Genomic DNA, 23,116 nt, shown 5'->3' on the forward strand with positions numbered 1-23,116 from the left:
TTGGCCCAATACTGAGACGAGAGAGAGAGAGAGGTCCTGATCGTGGTGAAGAAAGCCGAATGGAGCCTGAAACCGAAGACGAGGGAACTTTGCACGAGGAGTGTTGCCAACCTGCCCCACGAGCATGCCCTCCAGACAAGGCTGAAGATGATGACCTGTTCCACAATTCCCTGTCCTGTGGATTTGAAGCCCATCCCAGTCCTTCTTCGCAAAGTCCTATGAAGCCACCTCTTTTGCCAACGATCTTGGTATCCCCAGTCCTTACATCCTATACCTCTTCATGTGTCAAGCGGCTGCCCTCAATACCGAACAAGAGAGTGATGCAACCACGACATCACTGCAGTCACATGAAGACCAACTGGCGGAGAAGAAGAATGCGACTTTTCCTGAGTGCAACATGGATAACGATGCGCTCACGACATCAATGCAACCAGATGAAGGCTAACTGGAGGAAAAGAAGAAAACGTTTACTAAATTCAACGTGGGTGGCGATGAAAGCACGGCGTCGAGGCAAACAGGTAAAGGCCAACTGGAGGAGAAGAATGAAGCTGACTGCAACATGGATGGCTCCATCAAGCTCAAGAGGCAAGCCAACTGTCACCGATCGACTCCCACCTACAGCGATGAAACTTCACTGCCAATGCCATGATGTTGATTCTGTCCGGGACGGACAGATCTAAGGAGGGGGCAGTGTTATAAACTTGGTTTAGGCACAGAGAGGGGTAGTGGTGTGTGTGTAGTCAGCCGACGCAAATCGCTCCAGGCCAGCGCTAGACGAGCGGTCAACCGTGACGAGCTACGACGGTCAGCCGAGTCGAGTGTCAACAGGACAGTTCGGGAAGGATCGCCGTCGTGAACAGAGCTCAGGAGCGTCACGAGAGTTGTAGCAATCTGACCACCTAGAAACGTCTAGCGGCGTTTTGTCCGGTTCGAGAAGGCCAGTAGGGACCCTATATAAGAGCGGAGGTGTCGCAGTCAAGGTCAAGACGGTTCAGAGCCCGGTTCACCACAGTACGGTCGACTACAGCACAGTTCAGCGGTGTGGTTCTGTACGGAGCACTACGACGGTTAAGTGCGGAGTACTGTCAAGTACAGTTGAGACGACTGGCGTCTTGATCTTGGTCTGCGATCGAGTCCGACACAACGAGCCTAGTGTGTGAAGTCAGTCCTGAACTGTTGAACCCAGTGCAAGCCCGTAACGAGACGGAGAGGCTAGTGCAAGAGTTGATACGGCGGAACGGTGTTATCGGAGAGATATTTGTACAGTGTACGTGTTGCCAATTGTACAGTATTGGCTGTTATTTATTCAACTATTAAAGTGTTACGTTACTTTGGAGCCCTGAGTTGTCAAGTTCTTTAAGTTGGTGGTGTAAGGTGCAGTTTGCAGAGAGCCTGGATAGTGAGATTCGTAACAATAGATGATTGAATACGTCACACGTCATAGTTAGACTAAAAAATGTCAGTAACAATACTGATTTATATTTCATTAACTATAAAGTTGTTCCGTATATTGTTTTATAAAAAAATAATGTCAAATGATTGTTTAAAATCGTATAATTTACTAATATTACTCTTTTATTCTTTGACACTACGTCACTATAGTTTATTTATCAATATCAATTTTCCGAATTTTTAATTTAAAACAAATTTATTTCAAATAATTTTATTTTTTTTCAAAAATATCGACAATAGGTTATTCAGGATTTAAAAATAAGAAGGTAATTTACTAGAAACGATTATTGAAAATCAATCTTTAGATTTATTTTACAGTTAATTTTCTTGCCGAAACATAATAAAAGTTGTTTAATCGGTAAAGAATGTTCCGGATTTTGTTTCGAAAAAGAACTCGACCTATATTACCTTACGTTTCTTTCAAATCGTCGCCAAAAATGATCCGAATTTTATATGAAAAATCTAAAAACGCTAATTAATGTTTGAAATCCCTCTTCTAATTAATAAAACAAATAATTTTCTTATTTACGAAAATTGGTTGTTCCGGATTTTTTATGAAAAATAGTTTAACTTTATTTTATGTAAAATCGCAATTCTCTCTTACACTACATTTAACTCTTTCTCCCCATTATTATTTAACACGTTCTGATGGAATCAACGTTGGTATCGTCAGTTAGGAGAGAAAGAGTTAACTTTCTAGCTAATACGTTAGAAAATCTAATTATCGTTAATATTATGCTCGATTTTTAAGGAAAACAACTTCCTAACACCAAAGTATGGTTTGAAAAAATCTCCATAAGGCTATGGTACATCTAATTTTCATAACAGACCATCCCACAAATTTAATTAACGGCATTTGATTAATCTGGAATTCTTATTTTCTCTCACTATAAATATATAACATCCGGAACAATCTATTATAGAAACTTAAAACTAATGCGATGTTTCGGAAGGGAAATTCAATTTTAATCAGATTTTTAATAGCTTTTAGTCTTTTTTTTTCTCGCTATTAACATAACTGACAGACAGACTGACAGACAAAACTAAATAAAGCGTCTTTAATCCTTATATATATATATATATATATATATATATATATATATATATATATATATATATATATATATATATATATATATATATATATATATATATATATATATTAAGTCTAACAAGCCCATCAAATGAAATGCTAAAAGAACTCAGTGCACCAATGTCTATGAACCCACGAGAAGCTGCTCGTATAGAAGACATTTTTTAGTCTAACTATGACGTGTGACGTACTGGATTTTTTTCCTTTGACGTCATATGGAGTTAATTCTTTAGATGAAATGCTAAAAGAAATCACTCGGTGCACCAATGTCTATGAACCCTCAACAAGTTGCTCGTATAGATGATATTTTTTAGTCTAACTAGGCCGTGTGACGTAGTGGATTTTTTTTCCTTTGACGTCATATGGAATAAATTCTTTAAATGCTAAAACAACTCGGTATAGTAATGTTTATTAGACCTCGTAATGTGACTCGCATTTTAAAAAGACATAATAGCTAGATTTAGATAATCTAGATTTTTTACACTAGATCTAGATTTTTTTTTTCTTACACTAGAGCTAGATTTTTAAAACTAGATTTAGATTTAAGTTCTAGATAAAGTCATTATAGAATCTAGATTTAGAATTTCTTGGTCTAGTTTAGAATGTTTGTTGTTTTACAGGTTTCGGATGTTCCTTCAGAGTTGTAGTCCAAACCTCCCGTAGGACGACGGGGGATGGGAGCGGGCAGGGTTTGAACCTGGGACCATCGATGAATCCAAACGACAGTCCAGCGCGCAAACCGCACTACCAGACAGCCATGATTTAGACTAGATCAAGATCTATAATTTTAATTTCTAGGCTTAAAGTGTAGATTTTTATTTCTAAAGTCTAAATTGTCAATATGTCAATATTGCAATGTTATAAAATACTAAAACTAGTCTACTATTTTAATATTTCATATTGCAATTGGTCTATTAATTGATTATCTAGTGTTTTTTTTTAATATAAATCTTATCTAAATTTAATCTACATTATTCCAAATATATATTTTAGATCTAGATCTAGTAGATACTGATATTGAGAGTGCTAATTTAGTAGTTTAATTTAGGTAGATCTACATCCTCATTCTAGTTCCATTTAAATGAAAATGCTCAATACCAAAAGATTATCTAAAATCGCTCTTCTGACATATTGTTCATATCCGGTAGTTGTCATTCCGTAATGTGTAGGTATATTATCAATAGTAGACTATTAGTTTGTAACCAGTTTGTCATTAGATTAAGAGCAATGCCTGGTCGTGCGGTTAGCGCGCAGGACTGATTATCTCTACGGTCTCGGTTTCATATCCTGCTCGATGCCATCCTCAGTCGACCAGCGAATATGCGGATCCGACAGGGATCCGTCTCCCACGGGGGCCACCTCTGAGTTTGTGTAGCAACACAAACTCTCTTTGTAATCTTGTTTACTTTAACATTGATCTGAAATAGATTGCTTCTATTAAGCACAAAGTAAAAACAGTGTAATTTTTTTAAAAATCTTATTGAAAAGATTTTTTTGTAACCTTGAATTCGTGAGTTTATGTATAACGGGAATGTCACGTGGGATGCGCGTCAAGGTTGCCAGTGTAAACAGGAAGTAGTTTAAACTCGCGTAGCTTTCTGTTTCTACACAGAACAGTAAATTTGAAACTGTCAATTAGTGTTGAGCAATAGGCTATTGAAAGTTAAAACTCTAGGCCAGCACAAGCAAACAATAGCCTTACTAGTGTCTATTCTCACCCTATCATTTACAGTGACTCGGACGTTCCGAGCTCGCGGACTAGAGACGCGGCCAAAGGCCGAGCATACCGGGTACCTCTGCCAATTTTCTTTTCTATACCTGGCTAAACGTACGGGACTCGTCATTTTTGAAACGGATCCTTGAGGAACGGCGCCTTGTTTGTTGACATGCTCGTGGGAGCTCTTTTACAACTCCGCACAGGGCCTTTGGGAAGCTCTCGTACTCCTTAATTATCCCCACGGGATTTTTCTTTCGCTACCCATTTGGCCTAATCGTCTCCACTTACGACCGTTTCCACTCGGGCGCCCCAGTGATGTAGGGTAGCATGCAGTATATTAATAAAAAGGAAAGACAATTTGTTTCGGTACAGAAATTGAGAGAACTTTCGATTACTAACGGAGTTAATGAACCTTTAAATAGGGGAGACAATCTTATATCGGGATCCACAATCAGTTTGTACATTCTAATTTTGTGAATCTATTATTGAAATTGAAACTAATATAGCTTAAGTTGTTACCAAGTTGTTACAGTTTTAAATCAATTTGTCATCCTTTTATCGGCACTCCCAGAAACTTCATTTCCCTCGCTCCAGGAGCTCCAAGGAGGTTGTACGACGGTAATGGACCTGTCACAAACACCCGTCGTGTCACGGGATGGAAAAGTCGTTCTGAAATGTGTCCTTCAATTGTTGGAACAGATCTATTTCAACTTCCCCTCTCTTCCACCATTGTATTGATCAAGTCTCTAATATTTTTAATAGAGATGGGAAACGAACCGAACCCGAACCGAACTCGAACCTCACTTATGACTTATGACCGAACCGAACCGAACCCGAACTTTGAAACTGCTTGGTACGAACCGAACCGAACGAACCCTCCTTATCTTAACGGAACTCATTTTGCAATTTGTACATCCTTTTTTTTTTTATTTTTGTTTAAAAAAAAATTACATAAATATTTTATTTAAATTCTAATGATTCCATTATACTTTGAAAACTTGGGAAGTGGGGGGGGGGGGTATTTTGAAAACTTTTAAAAGAAAAAAAAAGCGGCGCGCTGGGGTTCCCATGGGTTTTTCCGTATGTGCCGACTCCCCCTTGGCCTTGAACTTTCGCGGGCTGTTTGCAATATTGGTTTTGAGTTGAATAGGCGCCCTCTAATTAGATCTAGATCTAGACTCTAGTTCCTAGTAAGTAGAAAGTCAACATTAAAATATTGTCACTTTTATTTGAGATGGCTGTTGAGAGTAGAATATTTTTTGCTGATTATAGAATGTAGATATAAATCTACAATAAGTTCATTTGTGTTCTAGTTTAAAATAAATTTTAATTATCTTCTATTAAGTGAATTATTTTTACAAAATTGTGAAGTATTCCATATTGGAATATTATCAGTGGCGTAGCAAGGGTGGGGGAGGAGGGGGAGAAATGGAAAATCTCCCCGGGCCCCCATTTGAGGGGGCCCCAAATGAGTGTTTTTTTAAATATTCAATATTACGCAAAATGCAGGGGCCCCCAAAGAGGTCCAGCCCCTCCCGGGCCCCCAAATGATAAAAAAATTCCTAGCAACGCCCCTGAATATTTTTACTATTATTTTGTTTTGCATTATTGATCATCAGTATTTTTAATGTAGCGTTTCTCAAACTTTGGGTCCTCCCCCGTGGGTGGGGATGGCGAGTACCTTGAATTGGGGGATGGGGAGACGCAACTTCCTGACAAAAAGGGGTGTCATAGAGAGAGTGTGTGTGTGGTGTCTGGTGGCGATAAGAAGAGGTTAAGCGACTGATTTGTGTTTATACATTGAGTATGATGAAATTAGCGTAATGAAAATGTGAAACGGCAGACAATTTTGAGAAATGAACGTGTAAAGACGTTGTTTTGTGGTGAGCTAGATTTCGTTTAAATATCAGTATATTTCATTAATATTACATCTCTATCAAAAGTTAAATATGTGAATATTGTAATAACAGTTAGGCTATATTGAGTTGTTCACATAAGAACTTTATTTTAAAGTTTATTAAGTTTATGTGTTATTATAATGCTTGTCTTCGAGTCCGAAGATTAGTGAGGAATGTTTTTCCCATGGCTGCGCAGTCCCAGATGTGACCAACATATTTTGCCACATCCAGGGCAAGCATAACCCGAAGCAGGACGTTTTGGCGCCGCCGTTTTGGCGACGCCGTTTTGGCCCCGCCGTTTTGGCGCGAAGGTCGTTTTGGCGCCAGCCGTTTTGGCGACGGGACGTTTTGGCGCGATATACATTATGTACGTTTATTGTATTATTTCTTTTAAAAGAATTATTCATATCTATGTTTTGCATGAGTGTTTGTGTTAAGACATATTTTTCACGTATTAAATGTAAATGTGTGTTTGTGTTTCACATCATTTTATTTAATAAACATTTTGGCTTGTGTATGTGTGTTTATTAAGAGGCACACTTTTATTTTCAAAAAAGTTTATTAAGATATTACTTTAAAATTTAAAAAAAAAATAAAAAAAAATGAAACGATGATAGACTAAAAATTGATGCAATTATTTGTTTACATTAACATTGGTTTATTTAATGACTTTGGTATGTAGACTTTGGGCCGCTCTCGGAATTAAAGATTAAGGATTATAAATTCGCACCTAGGGATGTCAAGTGGAGTGCTAGAAACAGATTATCGTCTTACGCGTGAGAGAGGGGAGGGGTGGAGGAAAGAGTATATACAAGGAGTGAAATGTGAGCAGAAAAGAGGGGGCGGGACAGGTGTCACATGTAATGACCATTCCCAAGGAGATGATCGCCAGACGCATGACGCCAATGACCAGTGCTCGGTGCTGGTCTTGTCTTCATTTGTTTAACTCTACCTGCGTCAATGCGAGATGTGTCACCCAAATCACCCCTACCCAATTTCTCAAAATATATCTTTTCAAAGTATCTTAGTGTCGTGAATTTGTTTCTATTTATTGTCGCCCAGAGTGTTTGTTTATATTGGTAGATTCACGTTAGAGTTTGTACTGACCACATTCCGAGTCTTGATCTTTACTATGTGTGGAGTTATTGTCGTCATTCAGCGTAATAGAGCGTTTGATGTTTTGTTATATTACAGTGTGAGACTTAGCTAATTCGTATATTACACTAATGTCAAATAAAAAACTAAATCTTTTGGAAAGAAATCCAAAAATGTCATCCAGTGCGATTAGCAGAACTCACATATAGCATGTCATAACCATTCAGGAATCTGACTTATTATAGGCCTATATTCATGAAATAAGCAAAACCTTTATAATTAAAAAAAAAAAAACAATTCGCTGAACGGTGTTAGAATTCATACTATACATACAATATTATGATAGAGTGAAATAAACATTATTATAAAAGTTACGTGCTTATTAAATTATCGTCAAATGATATCTCGCGCCAAAACGTCCCGTCGCCAAAACGGCTCGCGCCAAAACGTCCCGTCGCCAAAACGGCGGGGCCAAAACGGCGTCGCCAAAACGGCGGCGCCAAAACGTCACGTACCGTGCTGTCTGCAGGTGGTCCATTTAGTTTTTCTTTTCGCGTCTGCGTTTGTCCTCGGCAGCAGATTTTCTTTTGGTCTCAAATGTGTATACCGCGACCTTCGGGAGTGAACTCCAACTGACTCGTTCTGAGGCCGCATGTAACCAGGTGCTCTCTTCTATGTCAGCTAAGCAAAGTGGACTCCTAAGCTGGTCTTTGAAGCGTTTCCGTGGGGCGCCTCTGTTATGGCGGCCACCTTTTAGCTCACAAAAAAAAAAAAAAGACTGTCTTTGGCATACGTTCGTCTCCCATACGGGATGCGTGCCCTGCCCAGCGTAACTGACGGACCATAAGAAGTCCCTCTATACTATCCTTACCGGTAAAAATATAAAACGCCTTTATTGGTTCAATTGTACTAGCTGTTTGTAAGCGACAAACCAACGACCAACTAACAAGGAGAGGGGGCGTCAAAAAAAAAGTTTTATTTTCAGTTTAACTTATCTGAATATTAGTATAATTACATGTTTAAAAAATAAAATATATTAAGTAGGAGATGTCATTTTATCTTCTAATAAGACCTTGTCAACTGTAGACTGCTTTTTGCGAGGCGCGTATGCACAATATGGTTCAAAACGTTTTGAAGAAAACATTTTAAAACATCTCTGCTATTGAGATTCTTCTGCATTTTTTGTCTCAAAATAGTCGAATTTCTTCCGTATATTGCAATTTATTATAGTGACGACTTATGTGTGAAAAAAAAATCCTCGATAGAGACGTCTTTACACGAAGAATATTTGTTTTTTTATTATGATGAATAGTGCGTTCTGAAAGAAAGCACATCGATATTAGCCTTTTAAAAAAATATCTCTTCTTACTAAGAGAAAAAGGTTAGAATACGCTTAGCGCCGAGTCATGCCCAGAATTAAACCACTTGCCGACTTGAGCAAAAACCCTCCGCATCTTTAATTCTATCTCCATTAAGAAATTTTCACAATGCTTAAAATGTATGTAGGCAACATTATTTTGGAAAAAATATTGCCCATAGGCCTATTATATGTTGCAAAGTATTTGTTTTATGTAAAAATTAAACTTAAAGTGTTTTATCTGATAAATTGTATTAAACCTTATAACTTAATTTTGCTATTACATAATTTCATAACATCGAACCGAGCCGAACCCGAACTTTAGACCTGACGAAACCGAACCGAACCCGAACTATACTCGTCATCGAACCGAAAAAAACTCGAACTTAAATCTGACCGAACCGAACCGAACCCGAACTTTAAAAGTTGGGTTCGATTCCCATCTCTAATTTTTAACAAGGAAAACTAAATTGATAGATAAGACAATAGACATTGGGCACAAGTGATGATTATTTTATGTTAGTGGTGTATTAACAATTGTGTTTTTTGTGTGTTCAGTTGAGTGCCAGCGTTTAATTACATGTTTAAAAAGGAATTAGTCGTGCCAGAATTTAATGACAGACGGCAATCGGAAGTTATTTCAAATTCCCAAACTATTTCCCTGGGACAAAATGGCAGCGCTCTTTGAGTTAGCATTGTTAAAATATTGAAGTGGGAGATTCTTTAAATTGCATAAAGCAGAGGTCTCCAGGAGTCAGAAGTGAAACAAATCTATTTCAAAAGTATCCGTGTCCAACATTAGGGTTTCATCCTTTGACCTTTAGTTATCATTCTAGAATAAAACAGAATTGAAACAAAAAAAGAAGTTAGTTCTAGAGTGGAGCCAAAATTTAACAATTATTACCATTGCTGAAATTTAGAAACCTTTACTTTTTTGTTTTGTCCAAATTATACTACACTAATTTATATCTGTTTTAATATACCAAATATGTGTATGAGACCTCTTTAGAATAGTCTGTTGAGCGATACACAATATTTTAATAATATTATATACGCTTTGAGCTGTTGTTTCGATGGTCCCGGGTTCAAACTGGCCATCCGCCATCTCGCTGTCCAACGGGAGGTTTGGATGTTACAGTGTAGTAACGTTCAGTGATTAGGAAACATTGGAAACCTGTAAATTACAATGTATGGTGTCATTTGGGTCTGTCCAGGGGTGGCTTAACCATAGTTTGCTTATGATTCTGTATTTCATAAAATAAAACTATAAAACATGTTTGAAGTGGATGTTGGAGGCTAACATTTGAGCAAGCAGTTAAAGGCTGTACGTTTGTTAGAAGGTAATAAATTCATGACAAATTATTAGCCTCCCTCCTTTAAAACATATATCAATTTCCCTCCCTTGTTTAATACATTTTGTTTTAGCAGATTTATCTCCCTTGTATGGTACAGTACATGTTGATTTACTTCTCTTTTGTATTACATATTGGATTACCAGCAAGACGTCTGGCATATTATCGCCATGCAATAATATTCAATGTAGATTTTTTTTTTCGTGAAAAGGGGGATATTCGCCTTCCAATTTAAATAGTTTCATGGGGTTTGGAAGCAAATCAATGCATCATAAAAAAATAAGTTTTAAGGGAACTATCGGGACGGATGTATTCTTTCAGTCCCCCCCCCCAGTACACTACAAGGATTAATACGTTCACATTGGTCCCTAGGAACTAAATAGTTTTTCCCAACCCCGTTTAACCACAGTCACTTCTATTTGACTGTTACATTAAAAAAAAATAGATCTTCAGGCTATGCTCTGTTCATTGATCCATAGTCCCTCAAAGCCATTAACTGGTGATCAGAACAGGACTTTGGGCCATTTGTCTACACACGTGATCTCTGTATTTGTATCTTCATCATTGGCTGTAAGACTCAAGCACGTGCCACATTCACACACATACACTCACACAAACACACCAGTCAGGATATACCCTCGCAAATACACATAGTCATAATACGCACTCAGACATACACACAAGTCATAGCTCTTTTGTCTTGAGATTTATAAATCTGTCATATTTAAATCGTGTAAATTTTCCTTCAAAAGGAACTAAACACACATACTCACACAAACACATAAAAACTGGCAGGAAACTCTCTGATTGGCTGGAAAGTAGCAGACACAAGAACGTGCACTTCTTACAGCTCAGCCAATTATTTACAGTGAACACAGTCATCCTAGAAGGAGGCCAGGAGGATGTCTCTAGAGTCGAGCCAGTGTCCAGAATTCAATTTTGCCAAGACTATTTTTTTCTCTAGCTCAAGTTTTGATACTATTTTCCTCAGAGTTATTCTCCACCAAGTGGAAACCAGATCAAGATACGTCACACTGACGTAATCTACGAAAACATATCAACAATCAGCACAACATTTCCTTCTACACTGTAATATCTTGGTTTCAGACAAACTAGTTTGCTAAAAATAGAGATGAACACTCAAAACATTGATGGGGAAATAACTCCAACATGAAATGCGGGGGGGGGGGGGGGGGGGGGGGGGATTTTGTGACTGATTTTTTGCTTGGATTTTTTTTTCGTTGATATTTTAATACTAAACCATCACTTGCCACAGCGCAGCCAAGGGGGTTTTAAGTTTAAAGCCCCTACCATATATATATATATATATATATATATATATATATATATATATATATATATATATATATATATATATGCGGGGAGTGGGGGATCCCCCCAAAACCTCCCCCCCGCCCTGGGAAAAAAATCCTGGCTACGCCCATGAGCCGAAGAATAGTCATAGAGTGTATATAGAAGCGGCTCTCAACCTTTTTAGGTCGGCGACCCCCTAATACGATTTTCCACTAGGCGGCGACCCCCAACCATAAAATTTGTTTCGTCCTTAGGCCTAAGTAGGCCCTAAATGTGATTTTGCTATTGTTATAAAATCATGATCAAATCTTAACTTTATGATATATTTAAGCTTTATATCATTGTATAAAAAATGTGTGCTTAAATTACTATTTTAAAAAATTACTGTTATGACTTTTCTATTGTATGTTTATTATATTCATGTTGCATAATTAAGTGACAATTTGAAATGTATGACTAAGTATGTAAAACGTTAGCCTACAGTCAGTGATACAGTAAACTATATTGCTACAAAAGTATTGTTGCAACAGTATCTGCACACAAGTCAACGTCATTACGAATGTTGAGAATGTTTCTGTTTCACCAGTTCAGGAATTCTAGGGACAGACTTTGCAAGATCTCAACGAATGTCATCTTCAGCATCAGTCTATCACTCAGTCTATTTCTGAATTGATAGCTAGCAAACTGGAGAAACTTGTTTCGCAAAGAAATGTTGTTGGAAATGGAAGAAGAAGGCGCAAAGCAATCCCAGGTAGAACGGAAGCTGTCAGCAAGCACATGATTCAGAATTGAATAAATAACATTGAAAATATAAAACAAAATTCAGCTGCATAGTGGCAGTGTATTCTTTGCTAATACATAACCATGAATCTTACAGTGAGTTTCGATGACTTTGAGTGACTCATTCAGAACCAGACGTTGAAATCAAAACGACATCCAAGCATACTCGAAGCACCATCTGTGCAGACACCACAATTTGTTTTCTAGAAATCTTAGACTTTACTAAATATAAAACGTGCTGGTTGTTTCAAGAGGTTTGTAAAATAGAAACTCATCTTTAAAATCATATAAACCAGTAATTGTGAACAAGTTGCAACGTCTGTGAATTCATCAAGCTGGATGCTAAATATTGGAAGCGGAGAAGATATCATTTCCTGAATTACCAGATTGATAATTTCAGCAGAACTATTCTCAATGGGAAAAGTGTCATTAGATTTAAAAAAATCGCACTAAATTAAGTGACGAATTCGACTCCATTCATAACTTGAACAATGTCTTTGACCGCTGGCAATTTTTAACTCCTCGGCAATGGTGTGAGATTTGATAGATGTGTCCATGCTGAGAGCCACCAAATAAGAAGTGATAACGGCTGATGTTGATGATGAGTTTAGATTTGTTGACTCCGTCAAAACTACCGGATGTTCTTATCGACAAAACTTAGACGTCTCAGTTTGCTCTGACTTTATAAAACCAGACCGCAAAAAAATCGTCTTTATATTTTCTTGTCTAACATTCTTGTGTTCAAGATCCATGTTCCTGGGATGTTTCGTCATGGATATAGTATCTTCAATAACATGGACTAGAAAATAATGACGTAGTAATAGTTTCAATTAATAGTTTTAAGACTAGCTAAAATCTTAATCATTGAAATAATGTTTGATTCCGCGATGGAGTTCAGCAAAGCATTTGAAACAAAGTCGCCTAACTACCAATGGACAAATATGTCTCCCTTCAAGCAATGATGCTACACTCACTAATGGGGCCCTCGTCTTGTGATAAGTTCTCCCCCCCCCCTCCCATTTGTATTTCATTTAATTGACACTTCACAATCGTTTAATGAGTTATATCCCTTTACTTACTACATTAGATTGTAATTGTCTCCCCTCTATGGAACAAATGTGTTTGTTACAACACGTTAGAAATGACCCCAAAAAAATAAATTTCAATTTAAAATGTACAAAATGGCAAAATTTCCGATGGTCTTAGGCGACCCCTGACAAATGGTCATTCGACCCCCAAAGGGGTCGCGACCCACAGGTTGAGAACCCCTGGTATATAGGATTATTTTCATTTTTTAAGGAGGAGGTAGGGCTACTAGAATTGACGGGACAAAAGTATGGCGTTCTAATTCAAGTGTAGAGAAGCACGAGTGTATATAGCAACTGATTCTCGTGCTAGGACACGTACTTGTTTATAAGCTGCACATTTCTGTCGTTGTTTCTTTTTTGTTGGGAAGCTATCTATATTATATAGTAGAACTAGACATATGTTACCCGCGACCCGCGGGTCTTTATTTGCGCATTACTGTCGATATAGTCACTGAGAGTGTTTTGTTAACAATTAAACGAAATAATAATGTAATAAGTAAAGCGAATGTGTCAATATAAAAATAGTGTGAATGAAGCTATCAAATCAAAATAGCTAATAGGCTTAAATCCATTTTTTTTTCAAATTAAAACATTTGCTTGTAGGCCTACATATATTTGATTAAAATTTGAGATGAATAGACTAAATTTTGTATGTTCATGTGTATAAAGTAGATCTTGAGGTAGACATTGATCTAAATCTACACTAATCTAGAGTTAAAGACCAACTGAAGAGGTTTTTTTCGAAATTGAGATAGCGATTGATTTAGATAGTAGATAGCATCAAAGTTAGTTCCTAAAAATTTGAGATTTTAGAAAAGCGTATTTATATTAGAAAAAGTAATTTGAAAGTGTAAAAAATAACGAGATTTGAAAATCAGCTTCAATGGCCGAAACCGGAAGTGACGTATTGTAATGGACTGAGAAAATGTAAATAAAAATAGACATGGCTGGATACGTTATTGATAGCGATTCAGATGATAAACTTATCTAAATCTAGCTGTCCAACAATTTTAAATGATACTTATCATGGGATGCACCAAATTGCCATGAAGAGAACTCTTCTAGTTTTTCAAAATATATTCTAGAGCAGACTATTAAATTAATATAATTATAGATAGATTATAATAGGACTAGTCACTAGATTGTCACTAGAGTACGGTAGATGATGATATGTAGATCTACTACTCAGATCTAGACTCTAGACCAGTGGTTCCCAAACTTTTTTGTCTCGTAGACCCCTTGCCATGTTTTCTGGTTTTCGGTAGACCCCCTGCTCAACTTGCACATTTTTGCAAATTCATGAACATTTTTGTTTAAACAAATTTCTAACTGTAGTGAGTTGAAGAGGGAAAAAGTAATTTTAAACTACACAACTTAGGATATTATGTTTAATATACGAATTTGTCGTTCTATGAAGTAGTCTTTCCAACATTAAATATTATTTAATTAATTAATATGCCTTAAGTATCATTGTAAAAGGTTTCGCAAAGAGCAGTTTCTCGTGTAATTCTTGATCTTTCATGTGTGGCTCAAATGTTGAATCTGCTGAACTGTTTTCATTAACAGGAGATGGGTCAAAGGCGAGTAACTGGAGCCTAAACCAGTGAACTTCGAGCATGAAGGGCTCATTTGCCTTGGGTTGCTACCCACCTAGCAGAAGGAAAACTGAATTCAAACCTCTGCTGCCTTGCTACTATTCCCTAACATGGGAAAGGTCTCGTGGGTCAACACTAAGAAAATATAAGGAGACGGTGACCATAAGCGCCATGTATTTCTGGGCCATCCCCTCTTTCTCTTTCCTTGGGGGTTACAGGTTAGGGCTTGCCTTGTTATGTTGGATGCAGGCTTGCGAAGGGTGTGAACTATCCATCTCCAGCGTCTCTGAAGGATATCTATTTCAGTGGGCTGCTGCTTTGTTCTTTGCCACAGTTCCTCATTCAAGATCTTGTCTGGCCAGCGGATCATAAGAATTTTCATCACGCAGGTATTGATGAATAGATGGATTTTTTTCACGGTGGTGATGGTGGTTCTCCAGGTCTTCGCGATCTGGAAGCAGATGGGCAAGACGTGGCGACGGTTAGAGAGATTCGCCCAGAACAAAGATGCCTGGATGAAGCTGGTTGGTAACCTATGCCCAGGCATAGATGAGATGAGATGGTGACCATTAGATAGTTTGTAGCACACAGCGCTACACCTTGTCAGACCAAACTGTATTTATGTATTTTGCAAAGATTTACATAAGAAGCTTTTAATTTTATAACTCATTCCACCGAAGCGACCTTGAACTGTATTGTTGCTTATAGAAATTCATTTAATAAAAACAGATGTAGGTTTGTGTAAAACGACTGGTAGAATCAATGTTTGACCTTTGCTGTTTTCCGTATTTTGCTATAAGAAAAGAAATCATGTAAGACACTCACAAACCATCATCTTCTCTATATGATGTCGAACTATGATTTTAGGGTCTATTTTGAACTTTGAGTGTTCGAAAGTTTTTAAAATCTTTATTTTTGTCAAGGTAGCATTGTCTCAGATGATCTTCCAGCGAACCTGGTTCATATCGTCATAAAAAAGTCACTTAGGCTTGTTTGACAAGGAAAGAATGAATCCCAATTTTAAATAATTAATCCTGTACTGTCTACATTTTTTTTTGTTCTAAATATTAGTTACATGTAGACAAAATTAAGCTATTTAAATAAGTATTGAAATGAAATTGATTACAACAATTTTTCATTTGAAAAGCAGGATAAATATTTAAAGGATTAACGAAGGTACAAATCATATATTAGTGTATGCAATAATTACATTAGTGGAATGTGAACATAAAATGTGCTTAAATGAAATCTGTTATCGTAGACCCCCGTGGGCATCTCATGGACCCCCCAATTTAGTTTTTTACTTTCGTGGACCCCTTGGAGGTCTTCGTAGACCCCTGGGGGTCTATATAGACCACTTTGGGAATCACTGCTCTAGACCTAGTCTACTCTAGTAGTAGTCTCTAGTATCATCAAGTACTAGTAGATCATCTAGGACTAGGTCTAGGTATACTATACTTAGACTATACTAAGTCTAATAGTTATAACAAAACTAAATGGTTAGATCTATCTATATTATTTTCTATTACTATATCTCTAAGTCTAATTCTAGCTAGGCCTTCTAACACTTTTACTAGTCACTCACTAGATTTCACTAGATCTAGAGTTTATAAATACTTGACTTGTATTATTGTACTAATTGTAGTAATACTACTAGTAGTACTAGTAATAGTTTATAAACTAGTAGATTTAACTAATTAAGTAGATCTAGAGTAATCTAGACTAGCCTCTATGTTAAGTCTAAGCCCAGTCGCCAACATTGTTTGGTAATAGTTTGTAATAGTAAGACCTAGTGAGTAGTGTCCTAGCAATAGCATAAAGATTATTCATAGATATAAATATAATATTATAATAGTCAAGGACTAAACCTAAAGCCTAAGCTAAATCTATATAGAATATATTTATACTCTTTACTAGCCCTTACTATACTTATTAATAAGGCTAAACTTTAGATAAAAAAAAATAATAAGTCATCATTTATATTGGTAATATAAAATACAGATTTTTACTAAACACATGTGACATTTCTTTAAGTCTTAGACTTAAACAGGGCGGTCCTAACGATTGCGGGGCCCTATGTGAAACTGATTGCGCGGGGCCTAGTCTGGGTGGGAATAAGGATAATAAGTGAAAATTAAGATTTCGTATTTTAAAAAAATTCGACTTTGAATTTTATTAAATCTTTACTAAGTACAAGATTACGATCAAATTAACTTTACTTTACGAACTTTGCAACCTATAGCATATTAAAATGCCAGTCACTCTATTAAAGTAAATAAAGTATGGAAACTTCTGATTAAAGTGAAAATTTGCCTGATTATTACATTTTAGTACATGAAAGCTGACAATGTCTTATTTCGTTTATCGCGCGTAGGATTAGCGTTTTCGGAATGAATGACACCCACAATTTTGTCTATTTTTCAGGAGATTTTTATGAGATTTCCAGGTTTTATATATACCGATATATATATATATATATATATATATATATATATATATATATATATATATATATATATATATATATATATATATATTGCAATTTAACTATTACACCTGGAATTAGCACGAAGCCTATGAAAGTGCAGGGCCCACTGCGACCGCATAGGTTGCAGTGGCTTAAGAACGGCCCTGGTCTTATATATATTAGATTGCCTAGACCTAGAGTAGAGTAATTTATTATTATTAAGAACAATAAGAGTTAGATGTTGATGTTAGATCAGATAATCAGTATAACATATATATAATATATATATATAACCACTAGTTCTATATATGTATACATAATTAAGTATAAATGTTAATAAATAAATTTTTTAAAATCTATTTTACAGAAAACATATATGACATGTGGCATACAGACAAGTTTACTAGATGGATCTTTCATCATTTTGGAAATACTATATTCCCTGTGAAACAAATCACAGAAACATTCTACAATTTTATTTTATATAATAAATACCAATAAATGTAAATACAAAATCACATTTTAATAGAGTTCTTCATTATACACACAACATTATTTTAGTATGTTCCATTTCACTTGCTAAGTTTAGACAAAGTTTCGAATCAGGATTTAATATTAATAAGTCATAGCCCAAAACTCCAGCAGGATGTTAGTTAATGGCAGTGGTCAATGTTTGAACCTGAGACCACAGAGAAGACAGTTCGGAATGCAAACCACACAACTTTCTGCGTTTCGAAACCTATTCAAATTTTGATCATTTTTATGTTAATGCAGATCTGAATGTCCATTGCAATGATGACTTGATCTGTAAAGGGGTTACATTTTTTAAAAATAAGTTGGATCTCATTCTTCGAATGATGCTATTTATTAGAAATTGCAACGTGGAATACATATTAGAGGCCAAAAGAAAATCCACTGATGAGGGAAGACGTAGACGTCGTAAAGAACATTTAAATTGACCACCAGCTGAATATGGTTATGTCTTCGCTGGACGCGGCAAAATATCTAGTTTGCAGCTGGGGCTGCGTAGCCATGGAAAATACTGCATTTCTCATTAATCTTTCGACTCGACTGCCAGCCTTATTTATTAAACACTTTAAATTATGAATAGCCCTGCATTTTTTTAATAACAATAAAAAAAAAATATATATATTCAGTGATTAACTGGCAATAATTGGGTTACTAAAATTTAATTAAATGAGTTGCATAATTACATCAACAGTAGCCTATATGCATTACTTAACATTATATTGATACTATAATTTATTTTCCACTTCCCTGACTTCTCAGAGATAAGAAAAAAACGACAACTCCTTCTCCAGTAGGATAATCTCTTTCATTTATAGTGTAAACACAATTTAAAACTTTGTTACCTACAGTTACAGATTAACTTGCTAACTTAACTATCTAATAATCTAATGATTCTATTCCAATCAACAAATGAGTCAAGCGTGAGATAAATGAAAACTCTTAAATTTTTAGATATATATTTATAGAACTATGTAAGTATATAGGCCCGAATATACGGTACGAATATATTTAAATAAGAGTGTAATAAAATCCATATTTCATATATTCATAATATTATAGAATTGGTAGATCTAGGTCTAATTTTTGTCTTATAGATTAGTTTTTAGAAATTTAGATCTAGTACTTTTTTTACTAGTAGATCTAACTCAGACTATTATACTTTTAAGTCTAAGTTAAGGTTTAAGTTAAAGCTATTTGCCTAGTGTTGTACGGGGTTGTGACTCTAGATTCAAACTAAATATAATCGTATACTACAATAATTACATTGAATGAGCTCAACATTCACATTGTAATAATTTTTTTTTCCCATATTGGGCCTGTTTAGGGACGACTATATATAGGTTAATAATCACTAAGTGTATAGATAGAGTATATAATTTTAAACTGTTTTTCTAGATCTAGGCCCAGCACCTCGATCGGATCAGTCTAAATAGATAGGTCTTATCTCTAAATATTTGGGCGCATCCATTGCCTTTCGAGACAAAAGGAGCCATATATAAATATCTAAATATCCAATACTACTATTACTAGATCTAGACTTCATCTAATTGGATTTAGATCTAAATTTAGGTCTACTTCGTACATCATTAATGATCTGAGAAAAGAACTCTGCTCTTGATCAAAAGCAGTAGATCTAGAACTAGAATAAGCCTGAAGCAGTAACATAAGCCATAAATTGCGTAACTTGACTAAAACGAAACATGTGAACTGAGGCTCGCGGTACTGCGTGGGGTGAAACGCTGTTCGCTTGACTAGATCAAGAATAAGCCGACAAACAGTAGATCTAACATGCAAAGCCATAAATTGAGTTGACCTAATTTCCCCAACTCTAACATCCACTTTTTATAAATTGGCGTGTTTTAGTCGCCTTTGTTTTTAGAAACTAGCATTCCTGTAAAAAGGAATAGGGAAATACGCTAAGCCATAAACTGAAAAATTTGACCTAATTTCCCTTAAACTACGTCATCGACCTTGGTTGTCTGGGAAATACTGATCTCGAATGGCTTCGAGATTGTGAAATTTAATAGTCCCTAAAACTCACATTAAATTGCTTGTATCTAAATAATTACAAAGAATATATGTCTAAAATTTCGTATGTATGTTTTTTTAAGCATTATGAATCTAAAAAAAAGTATAACACCGGTTTCCGCGTCTGACCCCAAAACCTCTTCAGTTGGTCTTTAAATGTGTTGCGCATGCGTGACCTTATTTCATGAATGAATATAGTCCTATCTCAACACGGCTACGCAGCTTTAGCGAACAGCGAACGAATGTATTAAAAATGCTTTAGAAAAACAAATTTGAATGTTAATTTGATTAAAATATGAAATGAATGGACAATAATTAGTATGTTTATGTGTTAAAGCATAAAAATATCTTTGCGAAAAGAAGTTTTATCATCTTAGAGTTCAATAAGAGTTTTAGGCCTAGGAATAGACTCAGTAGAGAGATGTGTTAATGTATAACCATTTGGTAATGTTTAATGAAAGAATGTTCGCCAGGAAATCTGTAGTCACAGATATCAGGAACTAATTTATGTAAAAAATGCTTTTAAATAATCTAGTGGATTGGATTTAGATGTATGTTAAACGTAGTTAATGAGCCTTTCACATTATTTCTCTTTCGCTATGAAAATAAAATTAGGTTTGCGAAAATGGGTTTACCCGAGGTCGATACATTCTTATCTATTAAAAACGAAAAGAGCGATAGCTTTGTTAAATGAATGGAATTATAAAGTGAACAATTAAACGAAATAATTTTTAGTACGCGATTCATGAACGAATATAGATCTAGGCCTATCTTAACTCGGCTGCGCAGCTTTCGTAAACGAATGTAGCTTTAGAAAACCAAATTTGAATGTTTATTTGATCAAAATATGAAATGAATGGACTTTAATTAGTATGTTTATGTGTTAAAGTATAAAACTAGCTGTGCGAAGAGAAGTTTTATCATCTTAGAGTTGAATTAGAGTTTTAGATCTAGGGATGGGATTATAAAGTAAACAATTAAACGAATTAATTTTTAGTTCGCGATTCATTACGGTATTGTCTAATGAAAGAATGTTCGCCAGGAAATCTGTAGTCACAGATATCAGGAACTAATTTATTTTAAAAATGCTTTTGAAACACAAAATTGAAGGTTAATTTTATTTATTTATATATATCTTCTTAAGCCTAGAGGCAATCATCAGAATTGAACACTCAGCCTTGTCTCTTATTATCATTTTTTGAACAGATTTTAAAGAGAAATTTCAAATTCAATGAACTCTGCCAAGAACTCATTACCCAATGTCATAGAATGTAGTGTTCAAAACTGTGCTGTTTATAAATAAATAAATATATATATTCTGTTACGATCTCTCCTATACTATCCAGGTTCTCTGCTAACTGCACCACACGACACAACGAACTTAAAGAACCTCACAACTCAGGGCTCCAAAGTAACAGTAGCAATTTAATTTCAAGTACATTACAAATACTGTACAGTTGGCAACAACATCACACTAACTGTCCAAAACCTAGCCTTGCTCCGCCTGACTTCACACACTGTGCTGTTTCTAACTTCGCCTCGTCTGGTCACATTGCGAGGTAACGTGAAGTCCAGTCTTTCTAACACACTCGCTCTTATATAGAGTCTCTACTGGCCTTCTAGAATGGGATGGAACGTTCTTGACCACTCAGAATGATCAAAATCGTCATGACTTGCGTGCGTAATATTTACACACAGGTCGTTGCTGAACTGGCGTGTACTGTCACTGGTCACAGTTGACCGCTCGTCCTGCGCTGGACTGTGGCGATTTGATTAGGCTATAAACACACACAGCCTACGACCATCTGTGTCACCACCAGGTTTACAACAATATATATATATATATATGGACTTTTAAGAGTTTAGTTCTGAAACAAATGTGCAAATTATAAATAAACTTATCTTATATTATAAAATACAGACGTTACTTAACAAAGAAGATGATTACGTCCTAAGCATCATGCATGTTAATCAAAGACTTAAATTCTGCCAAGTTACTGGTTTTCCTGGCTAGCTCAGGCAACCCATTTCATGCTCTAATAGCACTAAAAAAAATTTGTACAAATTTGTCTTAGCACATGGAACAAGAAATGTGCCTTTATCTTTGTGTCTTATGGGTATTTTATTAGGTTTTAGAATAATAGCAGCACAAAGGTACCAAAGGTTATCGAGATCATGTTGTGAAGAAAATATGGCGAAACGTAGATAAACCTGAGAGGACTCGAACCGAACCAACCCCAACGTCTACCATCTACCTAGCTAGACCATCCAGTTCTCGAAAAAAAAAAAAGATCTTTCAGGTTAGTATGGTTATCCGGTTTCCTTAGTCACTGCTGCTATTGTTATTAGTATTATTATTCATTTATGTATACATAGATATATTGTTGTAAGCAATTAGACCAGTGTTTCCCAAACTGTATTCCGCGGAACCCTAGTGTTCCGCGAATCCTGAATAGCTTGTCCGCGAACTACTGGAATAATTAACTAGTAGGCCACCATGTGAATTAATCTCTCTAAAAAAAAACAAGCAAAGTGTTCCGCTAAATACCCAGAATGTGCCAAGTGTTCAGTGAAGCAAAAAGTTCGGGAAACACTAAATTAGATCATCAGTTAAAAACAGTCACTATGTTATAGTGCTGGCCAGTGCGGTGGTGGGTCAATGTGACCAGTGGACACAAATATGATTGAGTATAATTAGGGCGTGCATCAACTTGACTGTGTGGCTTTGAACGCCAACCCAGACTGACTGATGAAAATATGAAAGGCAATAGAAACTCAACCAATGTTTATCCCAACAGATATGTAAGTGCTAGAGAGAGAGTAGGCAACTTTTGTTCTGTTACTTCAAAGAACAAGACAAGGGAGATAATTTGAGCATATTCTTAACTGTAATATTGTGTATTTCCCAAGCCGGTCCCTGTGGGACACTCCATCAAAGAACGCGTGACGTAACTGGTCCTTTACACATTCTAGCGAGAGTCTGTAGAGTCTGTTTGGGTATTTAGTGCTCCATACATCTTGGGTTTAATGAAATGTACCATGGGGATATCAATTGTCTTTTCTATTATCATAATGAATTTTTCTCTACCTTTCATCTCTCTCTTTCTCTCTCTATCTCTCTCTCTCTTGTCTGTGATCTCTTCATTTTTCTCTCTCTTTTTTCTTTCTTTCTGTTTCCTTTATTCCTCTTTTCTTTCTTTATATCTCGCGTTTTTTTTTCTTCTTTTTCTTCTTCACTCTCTCTCTCATTTTCTCTTTTCCTTCTACACTCTTTCCCTAATTAAAATACACACATACAATGAAAGTGTCGTGCGAATGTACCCAAATAGAATGAAACAGCTAAATCTTC

At 35.9% G+C, this 23,116-nt stretch overlaps 1 protein-coding gene and 1 long non-coding RNA gene across 3 annotated transcripts in view; one reads left to right on the forward strand and one right to left on the reverse strand.

Moving 5' to 3' along the window:
• LOC106058672 (voltage-dependent calcium channel gamma-7 subunit-like) overlaps positions 1–23,116 on the reverse strand; it is a 95,836-nt gene that overhangs the window by 39,716 nt on the left and 33,004 nt on the right. The window lies entirely within an intron of this gene.
• LOC129924591 (uncharacterized) lies at positions 16,120–17,726 on the forward strand. The gene is made up of 2 exons (XR_008776575.1): positions 16,120–16,188; positions 17,576–17,726. It is a non-coding gene; the product is annotated as an uncharacterized LOC129924591 (long non-coding RNA).

The sequence above is a fragment of the Biomphalaria glabrata genome, chromosome 2, assembly GCF_947242115.1.
Source record: "Biomphalaria glabrata chromosome 2, xgBioGlab47.1, whole genome shotgun sequence".
Taxonomy (NCBI): Eukaryota; Metazoa; Mollusca; class Gastropoda; family Planorbidae; genus Biomphalaria; species Biomphalaria glabrata.